Source organism: Oncorhynchus gorbuscha, linkage group LG24 (genome assembly GCF_021184085.1).
Source record: "Oncorhynchus gorbuscha isolate QuinsamMale2020 ecotype Even-year linkage group LG24, OgorEven_v1.0, whole genome shotgun sequence".
Classification (NCBI taxonomy): domain Eukaryota; kingdom Metazoa; phylum Chordata; class Actinopteri; order Salmoniformes; family Salmonidae; genus Oncorhynchus; species Oncorhynchus gorbuscha.
In genome coordinates this window covers 22,157,675-22,168,888 of record NC_060196.1, presented here as the reverse complement: position 1 = coordinate 22,168,888, position 11,214 = coordinate 22,157,675, and positions in this window count along the sequence as shown.

The window sequence follows — 11,214 nt, the reverse complement described above, 5'->3', positions numbered from 1 at the left end:
TATATATGGACCGATTTAATCGAAAAAAAGACCCAATAGTGATGTTTATGGGACATCTAGGAGTGCCAACAAAGAAGATGGTCAAAGGTAATGAATGTTTTATATTTTATTTCTGCATTTTGTGTAGCGCCGACTATGCTAATTATTTTGTTTACGTCCCCTGCGGGTCTTTAGGGGTGTTGCATGCTATCAGATAATAGCTTCTCATGCTTTCGCCGAAAAGCATTTAAAAAATCTGACTTGTTGGCTGGATTCACAACGAGTGTAGCTTTAATTCAGTAACCTGCATGTGTGTTTTAATGAACGTTTGAGTTTTAACGAGTGCTATTAGCTTCTCCCCCTCATCAATCTATACACAGTACCCCATAATGTCAAAGCAAAAAACATTTTGAAATTTTTGCAAATGTATTAAAAATGTAATGTAATAAATGTAATAAACGTCATCTTATTTTTCCCGCAAACACATGCTTGTGAATATTTCCTGAAATCTTTCCCGGACTAGCTGTCTTGGTTTTCTGATTACTTTATATTTTATATGTAGCGCATTTGCATTTCCAGATGTCTAGATGGGACGCCTGCGTGTCGGGTGGAGGTAAGAGGTTAACCGAACAAAATACCATTCATTGTGTAACAATGAGCCTTGGGATTGCAACCAGAGCAAGATCTTCAAAGGTAAATGATTTATTTCAATGCAATCTGTGATTTTGTTACGCAAGTGCTGGCTGACTAAGTAGTTTGATATGGGGGTCTGTACTCAGATAATCGCAGCGTATTCTTTCGCAATAAATCCTTTTTTTTAAATCTGACAACGCAGTTGGATTAGAAGATTCTAGGCTTTCAAACCATGTGAGACACTTGTATTTTCATGAATGTTTAATATGACTATTTATGTAGCGATCACCATATGTTGTCGAATTTAATCCCGCTAATGGGTTTGGTGCGCAGAGAGCGGCAGCTCTACTGTCTAGCTCAGTGTGGATGTTGCCTGTAATCCATGGCTTCTGGTTGGGGTATGTACGTACGGTCACAGTGGAGAAGATGTCATGGATGCACTTATTGATGAAGGGAGTGACTGATGTGGTGTACTCCTCAATGCCATCGGAAGAATCCCGGAACATATTCCAGTCTCTGCCTGCAAAACAGTCGCTTAGCATCTGCTATGTCTGACCACTTCCTTATTGAGCAAAATCACTGGTACTTCCTGCTTTAGTTATTGCTTGTAAGCAGGAATCAGGAGGATAGAGTTATGGTCAGACTTTCCAAATGGAGGGCGAGGGAAAGCTTTGTACACGTATCCATGTCATCGTTCAGCTAAGACTCGGTGAAACATTAGATATTACAGGTTTTAATGTCGCGTTGATAGGATATCCTTGATCGGAGCTCATCCATTTTGTTTTCCAATAATTGCACGTTGGCTAATAGCACTGATGGTAGAGGGGGTGTACTGAACCACCTACGAATTCTCAGACGGGCAGCCCGACCTCCACCCCCTTTTTCTCTGTCTTTTCTTCAAACAAATGACGGGGATTTGGGCCTGTTCCCGAGAAAGCAGTACATCCTTTGTGTCGGACTTTGTTAAAGAAAAAACTGTGTCTAGGTCGAGGTGAGTAATCGCTGTTCTGATTGTCCAGAAGTGATTTTCGCTCATAAGAGATGGTAGCATCAACATTTATGTACATAATAAGTTTAAAAAATAAGCTACAAGCAACGCAAAAAAAATAGCACAGTTGGTTAAGGGCACGTAAAGCGGCAGCCATCCCCTCCGGCGTCATTTCATTGCACGTCAAGTTATGGTGTTGAGCCATATCTTAATTGTTCCTTTACCAGGAAAAACAGAAATAGCCTATTTGGGGCATAGTAAGAACATTTGAAAAGCCAAAAGGTATCACACTGCAGTCAAACAAAACTTGTCATTAGCATGATTGCATTAGGTTTCAAGTTTCAATGTCACATGCACAAGTAAAGTGAAATACTTATCTTGCATAATCAATCATTAGCATTAGCATGTGTAACACTGAGGATGCATCTGTTGAGCCTATCAGAGAGCATAATTAATTGATCCACTCAAGGCAGCTGAACCAGTGGACAGCTGAACCAATAGCATCAAAGAGGCCCTCGTCCACCTACTCCTACCTGAAGACCTATTGTCACAGAGCTGTGGCTGATTCACATTCAAACCGCCTGTGATTACATTTAATGTTCCAAGAGCCATGTGGGCCACGTTAGGGCTCTGACGCACATGTGGAGGAGAGTGAAAGAGAGAATGTCTTACTAAAGAGGTAGAAGTTCCGTTCATACCAAGACAGTAAATATAGCAAACAATGGCTAACAGTTGAAGAGACTGGTAAGTAAGTGAATAGTGGGCTCGATAATTAGTGCAACATTTTTACATTTTGAAGGGCCTGCTTGGATCTGAAATGGAAAATGATCAGATTTATGTCGTCATTCATTATTCATGTTTGAATAAAGGGAGCTGTTGTCCTTCTGAGATATAAATGCCTTTGTTTTGACCTTGTGTCATGCTATAAAATAGAACAAGTCATGTTGGCTGTCAACTTTGTGCAAAATTATTCCACAGTAACGTTTTATCATTTTTATAATTTTATAATCTTTTATCCACAACTTAAACGCAAATAACCATTGTTGCTAAGTTAGCAACTACATAGCCATTAATATAGGACCACATAATGTCGATTTATTAACATTTTGGAGTTTGTTTGGATGAGGAGAAGCAAGGTTTGTAATGTTTGTACAGTTTGTACTGTATAGTTTATCTTGTAACCTGTAACCTAAACAGCTAAAATGTCAGTCAACTCAGAGTTTTCACAAAAGATGAAGACTGAGTACTATTATAAAGAATAATCACAGTGGTTGTAGAGGGTGCAACAGGTCAGTCAGGAGTAAATGTCAGTTGGCTTTTCATAGCTGAACATTCAGAGGTTGACGAGAGAGGGGTCTAGAGAGAGAGAGAGAGAGACAAAAAACAGCAAGTCTGGGACAAGGTAGCACGTACGGTGAACAGGTCAGGGTTCCCTAGCCGCAGGCAGAACAGTTGAAACTGGAGCCGCAGCACGACCAGGTGGACTGGGGACAACCAGGAGTCGTCAGGCCAGGTAGTCCTAAGGCATGATCCTAGGGCTCAGGTCCTCCGGACACACACACACACGCACACACACACCAAATAAGACAGGAGAATTACACCAGAGGTAACTGACTCTAGCCCCCCGTCACATAGATACTGGGTCAGAGAATAGCAGTGGAGAGAGGGGAGCCGGCAAGGCAGAGACAGCAAGGGCAGTTTGTCGCTCCAATGCCTTGCCATTCACCTTCGCATCCCTGGGCCAGACTACACTCAATCATAGCACCTACTGAAGATATGAGTATTCAGTAAAGACTTAAACGTCGAGACCGAGTCTACGTCTCTCGCATGGTTAGGCAGACCATTCCATAAAAATTGAGCACTAGAAAGCTTAGAAATTCTATGGACAATAAGGTATGGTTTTTAGTTGTGATAGTTTTTTGCTTGTTTCTTCTTATCCATCCAGAACATGTGTGCCCTAACTCGTCCTCTGTTTGGATCAGGTAGTTGATCGGATAACTTTCTTTGCTATTTCTTTGTATTAATGATGGCGGAACTCATTCTTGTTGTCATGAGACATTTTTTTCGTAATCTGTATTTGTCATACATTGCAGAATGTTATCATGTTGATGTGTGTACTTTCACTGTATTGCTATTTCTTTCACAAACAGTGGTGTGTGATCAAATGCAAAAACGGACTCTGATAGACCTGACCTATTCAGCTAAGCCACACCTTCTGATGGAGGTGATTGACGATTCCACAATGGGACAACGAAACATTTTAGGCAGGGTTCCCCCGGAGACTGATGTTTCACCCTGGCGGGAGGATACCTTCTATGAGGAGAGCCCAAGGACACTAAAGACCATGCACCAGTAGTTCATGCGGGCCAAGGAGACTATCTTGATGAGTGACTCCACTGTGTCCTGTTAAGCCTTAATTGGGTGGTAACTATTACAAATAACGCTGTTATTTTTATAGTCTATTCACCTATCTCCACATCTTTCTCTGGATCCTCCTTCCACAATGCAGAGTATCCACAGGGGGAAAACTGTTGTGGAAATATTAAAGAAGGTTATACTCGTCACTGGCATCTTGCAGGCGCTGAGGCCCAGCATGAGAACTCAATACATTGTTTGGTTGTATGGCTCTATATTTGCATCTCACAAGAGAGAGCCACACCTTCGCTGTGACAATCTCCTGGGATGAGACGTTCCCACGGTGGTCCTGGGGTTACTGACGCCAGGAGAGGTGCGAGGTGTGGTGGTTATTTCTGTATTATCAAATGAGGAGAGACAAATGTATTAATAAGGGATCAAGGTCACTACATGCACACAGAGTGAATAGAGTGAACGCTCAATGATTCTGAGTAGGGGTTTGCCTTATACAGCCCAACCTTCTTAATCCAACACAACTGTCTCAATGTGTCGAACCAACCCATAGTCTTCTGTGTTCTCGTACTAAGAACGGTTTGTTCTTAGAATAGAGGACAAGGAGAGATTTGTTTGGAACTTACAGGGGGTGGGGTTAAGAACACGAGATGTGCACAGCCGTGGTGGATCGAGATACAGAGTTAGGTGACAACAGCATTTTACACAACCAGAGTAAAAGGATTGTACATACCTATCATTTAAAGTAACGCTAATAATACCCCCCCCCCACACACCTACACACACACACACAGAAGACTGATGATCACTTTAATGTTACTGTGAATTAAATTGTCTTCTTTCTTGTGTTTCCAGAGTTCATAAAGAGCCACGAATTTTGATATATTCTATCGTACTATGGATTTATTGTTACAGGGAAGTTGTTTGTCAGAAGCTGGTCAGTTCAAAGAGGAGTGACACAGATGTGCGCTCCTATCGCTGAAATTGAGTTGATTAGATTAGAATCTGAGTGTGTTGTTCTTGCCTTTTTGTTTTAACTAGCAAAGTGCAAAGAAATGTTCATTCTGGTTCTAGATACGTTTTTGCTTGAATTTGGTTAAAAAGGCAGTGAATTCGCTAATTCTTGGAGAACTTGTTAGCAAGCTCCTGTGTGTATCAGACACATTTTTTCTCTTAGATTACTTTTGAACTGGAGACAAGTTTAACCACGTTAAGTCATATTTAGTTGATAGTCATTTGTCTTCTGTAATGTATCATGTATTTCGTGTACACTGTGATTGTTTGATTGTTAATTATTTTGTGACTAATAAATCCTATTAGTTGAATTGAGGAAATGCATTCATCGTTTTAGAGTAATTATTTGATTGGCTATACTGTGATAATTTGGTTAATGGTCTATTGGTAGATATTATTTACACTACACATAGAACATGCTTGGGTTCCACCTTGACATCCCTGATCTACTTAACTCAATATATGAATGCTAGAATACTGGTTGCCAGGATTAGCTATTTGTAACTAGCCTCTTAATAATTGCATAATGGTGCAAGTTAAACACATGTTCATTATAGTCATACTAAGTGGTGATGCAATGCTCGCTAACTTGACTAGATAGATCCTCCAGAGACACACAGTGCCCGTTGCATTTATTCACGTAATTATAGGGTGAGAAGGAGAAATGTTGTTTTATTATTCAACATAATCTCATTCCTCTACATAATGGTGACCTCTCATTCTCAGTCGATGGGGATTTCCACCAAACTACAAATAGCACTCAACTCTGTCATCATAAAGTGAGGGGCTAATTAAGGATCATATCACCTCCACCTTACCCGACACCCTAGACCCCATTGCAATTCACATAACGCCCCAATAGATCCACGGATGGTGTAATCACCATTGCACTGCACACTGCCCTATCCCATCTGGACAAGAGGAAAACCTACGTAAGAATTATGTTCATTGACTACAGCTCAGCCTTCAAAACCATGGTACCCTCCAAGCTCATCCTTAAGCTCGGGGCCCTGGGTCTGAACCCTGCTCTGTGCAACTGGGTCTTGGACTTCCAGGTGGGCAGTCCCCAGGTGGTGAAGGTAGGCAACAACAACACCACTACGCTGATTCCTAACACAGGGGCCCCACAAGGGTGCATGCTCAGCCCCCTCCTGTACTCCCTGTTTACCCATGACTGCATGGCCACACACGCCTCCAACTCAATCATGAAATTTGCAGACGACACAACAGTGGTTGGACAGATTACCAACGACAAGACAGTCTACAGGGAGGAGGTAAGGGGCCTGATGGAGTGTTGCCACAGTCGAGAAGGTGAAAAGCTTCAAGTTCCTCTTGAAAGGAGGGGGAAAAAGATGTCATCGAGGCAAAGGGTGGCTACTTTGAAGAATCTCATATAAAATATAACACTTTTTTGGTTACTACATGATTCCATATGTGTTATTTCATAGTTTTGATGTCTCCACTATTATTCTACAATGTAGAAAATTGTAAAAATAAAGAAACCCTGGAATGAGTAGGTGTGTCCAAACTTTTGACGGGTACTGTATATATATTTATACTCCGGACTCCGACATTTCTCGCGCTAATATTTCTATATTTCTTAATTCCATTCTTTTACTTTTTAGATTTGTGTGTACTGTTGTGTATTGTTAGATATTACTGCACTTTTAGGAACACAAGCATGTCGCTACACCCGCAATAACATCTGCTAAGTATGTGTATGTGACCAATAAAATGTGATCTGATTTCAACATCAAAGTTATTTATTGTGAAATGTTCTGACTGGTAGTGTTACGTCCGTTGTCGGAATGAGACCAAAGCGCAGTGTGGAAAGTGTACATCTTTCTTTATTTTAGATGAACACCAAAAAAACAACAAAAGATCAACGAACGTAAAGTTCTGCAGTTGCAACTGTGCAAAAACAAGATCCCACAAAACTCAGGTGTAAAACAGGCTGCCTAAGTATGATTCCCAATCAGAGACAACGATAGACGGCTGCCTCTGATTGGGAACCATACCCGGCCAACAAAGAAATAGAAAACTAGAATGCCCACCCAAATCACACCCTGACCTAACCAAATAGAGAAATAAACAGGCTCTTTAAGGTCAGGGCGTGACTGGTAGATTAAATTTGACAACATACCTTGAGGTTCAACAGGAACAGCAAATGTAGATCCGGATGGGACTGGGTGGTGCTCTATTTCAGTGAACCACTGATGTTAAGCCTGTTGAAAGTGATCGTCGTCTCCTTCAGCGAGTTGGTGGGAGTTCTCATTCCTGGGAATATCTAAAACATGAATCAATTACCATGGTTAATATGCTTATCTGGTATTGTGGAAAATGTATGTACTATGACTGTGTGGTTGTCTCACCTAGCTAATTTAAGATTAATGCACAAACTGTAAGTTGCTCTGGTTAAGAGCGTCTGCTAAATTACTCAAATGTAAAAGTAAGTGAATAAAGAAGACATCACATGAAAGGTGTAACAGACTGCTGCTCTGACATGCATGTGTTGCTGCAGGTCAAAGGCTGGTCTGGTCCCGACTAGTCTCAGGTTGGATCCTCTGACCCACACAGGTAGGTCTAAGGCTGGTCCTCACTGGTCTCAGCTTGGCTCCTCTGACCCGTACTGGCAGGTCCAAGGCTGCTGGTCTGGCCCTGAATGGTCTCTTGGCTCTGACCTGCAATGTCTCTCTAACAGCGTTTCTTCTTTAATTAAAATAAGCTTTGGATATCCAGTTTCCTTTTCATGTTTAATTTTTACCCTAAATATAAATAATGAAGTAAAAAATATATACTACAAAATATAACTACCCCTCTCTCTCTCTTGCTTCTTCTTCATTTTGGAAGAAATTAATATGTTCAAAACAGTTCAACTATTGTCTTTCTCTCTATTTGAGTCAACTACTCTGAACATTTTATGCACTTGTCGTGATAATTTCCTGTATTACTAAACATTGAGAGAGCAAACCACACACAAGTCAGAGTATATTATAAAGTCCATCTTTAATTATATATGAGCTTCACCATAGCCCTGTGACTCTCAGATCAATTCAGTGTCTACAAATGAATTCTCTGAGAGTGCTTACAAAACAGATCTTAGCATCATTTATAGCCAAGACTAACCCATCTCAACTCACATGACCAAACACAGATCTTAGGAACATTACAAAGGAAGACTTTACTCGAGAGAGGAGTATCCCATAGCCAGACAGCATTAGCTATAAATTATCATTCAGGTTGCTCTCTTAGACAAGGTTCTAATCCGTTCTTGGTACCACTTAGGACCAAAACTTTACCTCATCCAATGGCATATATCAATTGTCAATTCTAGATACTCCCATCTCAAATACACTCCCTCCTGGACAAGCTCACCGAGACAGTGAGCCTCTTAGGTCATATACTAGATAAAGATAAGGACAACCTCAGAGGGGACATACAATAGTTAGACACATTCCCATAAGAAGACAATATTCTTCATAGTGTCACGAACCGGCTCAAAGCCCGTAACAAAAGGGAGACAATGTGGAGATAAGGCGTAACAAAAGATATATTTATTAACTAAAGCAACTAAGGAAAATATACAATGGTGTGTGTAATCAGTAATCAGTAGTGTAAGTGAGTGTTTTGCATGCATGATTGTGATAATGCAGGGTGTTGAAAGATGCTGTCGCAAACAACCCAAAAACCACCAAGAAACACAATAAAATCCATAAAGGTGTCTGCATGGAGAGAGTCTCCTCCATGAATGGGGAAGTGGTGTATTTATCCTGGGAGACACCGGGCCCAGGTGTTTCCCATGTAGCTGACGACCCTCCCAACTCCGTCCACCAGCATCCTAATAAGGAAATAACAGAGAGAAAATACGGCAGACAACGTGGGAGGGTCGTCATAATAGCATCACATGGTTTAACAGATATATTGACATATGAAGACAAGCCTGACCTCTCCCCTCTCTGGGCCCCTAGTGACTAAGCCCTGGGAGAAGAGAGAGGAAAATGCAACTGCCAACAGTATTATCCAAAAGAAAGCATCCTAATGACAAATATCTCACATAAGCATTATTATGTAAATAAAACATCTTATTTATCAATGTTACCTAACTAATTGTGATTCAGCCACGAAAGATTATGCTTTCAGTAGTAGATTCATTCTCTCATCCTTTGATTGGGTGGACAGCATGTCAATTCATGCTGCAAGAGCTCTGATAGGTTGGAAGACATGCTCTGGGAGTTGTCATAATTAGTTGTCATAAGCCTATGGAAGGGGGTGAGAACCATGAGCCTCCTAGAATTTGCATTGAAGTCAATGTACCCAGAGGCGGACAGAAGCTAGCTCTCCTCTGGCTACACCATGGTGTTACCCTGACAGAGTGCTGTTGGGGATAGACCTTCATTGCAAAACAGTGTGTTTTAATCAATTATTGGGTGACGTGAATATATTTAGTATAGTTGTTTCTAAAAAGGTTAACTTTTTTAATGTTTCACTGTTTTTATTTTTATGAAATTCACTAAGGAGGATGGTCTTCCACTTCCTCCTCTGAGGAGCATCCGCTGATACCCATAGATTCTTGCAGAGAACAGTTATAGAGGGATCATGGGCTTATTGCAACATTCTTACCCCATCACAACCCAAAATATGAGGTTGTTCTATTCCAATACAAATATAATCAAAGCAGTTATAACTTGAAATTGAAAGACCGGAAAACACTAGTTAGTCTGCCGAAGTTAGATAGCTAACTCATTAGCTAGCCCAACAGGATCATTTAGCTGGAGATTGCACAATACCTTATGCCCAGTCCACATTTTAAAAAACGTAATTGGGTATAGCTTTCTTTTTCGGTGCGGGAGCGCAAAAACAAATGTAAATGTTATCATAATTTCTCATTCAAAGTTTGTACCAACAGATGTAGCCTATTGAATATCATTATAGAATATGCAAAAAATGCTTCCTCCAATTGCAGTGTCTGCTTATGCCCAGATATATTGTCTCCAATTTTTTAAATATTTTTACACCCTCAACACCAAGTTAGACATATCTAATGTCAAAATGGGCCACCATCACTGTCAATCGTGAATAATAATTCTCCACGTTTTAACAGTGAAATGTCGAAACTGCATCTGCACGCCAATCATTTGATCTCAATGAGTTCCATGGGAATATACATTTACATCTTCTTGAATTCCTGTCTCCTGAGTGAATTACAGCAGATGGTGTTATTAACAAACTATTAGCCTTTCTTGTATTTTTTTCAATGACTGTATATATCCTGCCTGGTGGCACTCGCTGTGAAGTCTTGGATGCATTAGATGTATTTGATTGACTATTCAGCTTCAGCTAACCTTCCTAAAATCTCACTAGAAATGAGGTGTTTTCAGTCGAACAGTAATGTTATATAGGCCTGTCACATCCTGATCTGTTTCACCTGTCTTTGTGCTTGTGTCCACCCCTTCCAGATGTTGCACATCTTCCCATTATACCCTGTGTATTTATAACTGTGTTCTCTGTTTGTCTGTTGCCAGTTCGTCTTGTCTCGTCAGGTCTTACCAGAGTGCTTTCCAGTCTTCCTTTTTCTCAAGTTCTGTTTCCTAGTTTTCCTGTTTCTGACTATTCTGCCTGCTCTGACCCCGAGCCGGCCTGCCATCCTGTACCTGATTGACTCTGACCTAATTACGAACCTCTGCCTGCCCGGACCCCGAGCCGACTTGCCGTCCTGTACCTCCCTGAATCTGACCTGATCACAAACCTGCCCTTTGCCTGAATCTGACCTGTCCTCGACCTGCCCTTTGCCTGCACCATGTTTACAATAAATAATCTGAGAAGGGCACTATCCTCCTCCTCATCTGGGTCATATCCTGAACTGTGATAAGGCCTATATGCTATTATATTCAGTTCCGTTAAATAAAATACTAATTCATCATCATGTGATCTGATAAGATGGCGCCGGAGAGGATAAAAGATGTTCTAAGTGCCCCCAGCCGATTGTGTTTTTTATTCATTTATTTGCGTTGTTAGAAACGTATTTTATTACTTATTTTATACATAATATTGCCGCTACCATCTCTTATGACCGAAAATAACTTCTAGACATCAGGACTGTGATTACTCACCACGGACTAGCAGAATCATCTTTTTCCTTTCACTACTCCCCAATTGTGATCTGCGTGAAGAGGAGGCAGAGAAAGAGGGGAGCAAAGGTCGGACTGCCTTCTGAGAATTCGTAGGCGATTGAA